Raw genomic sequence first — 2,686 nt, 5'->3', positions numbered from 1 at the left:
TGTTTTGACTTGATCCACATCAATAAAATTTATCTTACTTAATTAACCCATGTAGTTGACAAATATTATTTTATACATACATGCATGCATGCATTTATGCAAGGTTGTTACTAAACAATTTTATGTCTTAAAATGAATATAGAATTTATGGTTGATACCCAATCAATAAAACTTATTCTAATTGTTTTCATTATAATTTTTGTTATTGATGAGTGAGTCTTTTTTTCCTTTATTTAATTAAATTAAATGAATGAAATATTTTTATTTAATTAAAGTTTAATGTTGATTTATAAATTATAAATTATTCTTATAAGTGTTTGTTTCATTTATAATTTTAAAACACTAATTTATTATTTTTATATTTAGTTTATGTATTTTTTTCTTCTTTTAATACAATTTACGCATAATTTATCAAGTTTTTGTTTTTATCACAGTGTCATACAATTTTCCCTCTAGGTTATGTCAATAAATTAATTAATTCTCCACTCAACTCTTATTTATGAGACGTAACAGGCCAACTTTGTGTAAACGCTGCAAGTTTTTGATACATTATTGGAATGACGTGCTCATTATTCTAATACTTTTTTTTTTTTTTAAATCTATGATTTTGTATAATCGCAAGGCATAATTTTACAAAATAAATGGGAAATAGTCGATAAATAAGATTTTTTTTTTTTTTAATAAATGGAAGTACAGCGTATACAATGCTTAAAATTGTGGAGCAATTCTCATGTAACCAGAAAGCAAAGAGACTCTTGATGATTAGGACATGAGAAACCAGACTGAGACGTCTAATCAAAATGGTTATCGAGAGGGGACCCACAAAATAGGAGACCCGAAGATGCAGCCACGTAACAAACAACGCACATCATTGAACAATAAATATGCTTACGGTCGCGACAACATGAGAATTATCTATGATCTCAAGTTGATGGGAGGGCAACTTACATAGGGCCGAGTTCACGTGATAATCACATGGTGATAAGCCTGGGACGGCCAGAAGCTGCGAAGTGGGGTCCCTGACGCCATTGTCGAAAACGAAAATCTCATTTACGATTTTTTACTCGTCAACTTTTATTTTTATTTTTTCGCTTTCGGATGATGGAGCAAATGTCATTCTTTTTTTTTTTTTTCCCGTTATATTATATTTACGTACACAACTATAAGAAATCACTTCTATTATTATTATTATTATTAAAGAAATTTAAATTCCTCATCTTAAAATTAAAAAGAGAAGACATAGATCAATTCAATTAAAAAGGAATTTTTTTTTTATTTTTTAAATAAGAATTCCGGTTTGAACTTTGGAGTACAAATTACACGATGTAGAATAAACTTAACAATTGAGCCATATATACTCGTTATAATTGACGCAAAATTTTTATTTTTTTGAAAGAAAAATAGAAGAAAATATTTGCATCAGAAATTTGTTTGATCTGAATGTTAGCCAAGATAAGAAGACAAAAGGCGCAAAGGAAGAGTGCATGAACATGAGGGAGGTAGTGGCATGGTAAGGCCAAAAGAGAAGAAGTTTGATTGAAGGAAACAAGGAGTTAAAATGCAAAAGCCAAAAGGGACCAAGTTCACGTGCACATCACATGAAGAATGAGCCTCGTACGGTTGTAGGGAGAAACCAAGAGGAGGAAGGGGAATGTGTCGCGTGTGGCTTGGGAGAACCCCATGACCATGAGGATGATGAGTAAGCACATCACATTTAAAAAGAGGGATCCCACCCACTATTTAATTACTTTTACTATTTTTTTATTTTAATTTTGTTATCATTATTATATATTATATGGCCAACAAACAAAAAGTAGAGAGAGAGAGAGAGAGGGAGAGAGAGTTAGAGAGATGCAATATTAAAGGTTGGGAAGAGGGAACACGTGGGACAGCTATCACGCACCCGTGGGGACAACTCAATCATCATCCGACATCTTGTCTATCACTTTCAATGCGCCTGGCCCCACTTTTATCTCCTAATCTATTCAATCATAATCTCTTGATCATCGCCATTCACCAAAAGGCACCGCCTTTGTAGCGCGTGTGATCACTGCCTCCGATTTTGAAGTTAAATGAAATATACCACATCATCATGTGTCATTTTATTTGATTCAATAAATGTTTTAAGTCCGAATATCTGTTTTAAAATTAAATTTTATTTTAAAAAGAAGATTTTATATTATTTGAATTTTGCATTGAAATTGAAATAGGCTTTGTCTAGGGGCACTATCAATCAATCGCGACATGATTGGAGGGAGGGTGTTCGGCGTGAGATTGTGGTGGCGCGTGAGTCTGATTTCGTCATTTCATGATGGATAGATACTTTTGGACACGTTGACTGTCTAGTTCGGCACCGTGATTTATGAGTTTCCTCGACACAGTAGCCTTTATATTTTGTTTTCCCGGGAAAGGCACGCATGCATAATGTATTATATCATAGATAGTCGCACTAATTTATTTGATTGCTCGATGGATTCGCTTGGTGATAATGATGATGACTCCATAGCTTTGGCTAAATTATATTACAAGTCCAACATCATTAATATTATGCATTCCTTTAAATTAAATACATGTAACTCAACATTATCCTAATATTATATAACGTTTAGACATCTTCACACACAGTCACATCTCTTCGTCAACGTGGAGATATTGGCTTGTTGAATAGAAGGGACACCATGATGGA

The sequence above is a fragment of the Citrus clementina genome, unplaced genomic scaffold, assembly GCF_000493195.1.
Source record: "Citrus clementina cultivar Clemenules unplaced genomic scaffold, Citrus_clementina_v1.0 scaffold_3, whole genome shotgun sequence".
In the NCBI taxonomy this organism is placed as follows: Eukaryota; Viridiplantae; Streptophyta; class Magnoliopsida; order Sapindales; family Rutaceae; genus Citrus; species Citrus x clementina.
This window is presented reverse-complemented; position numbering follows the sequence as displayed.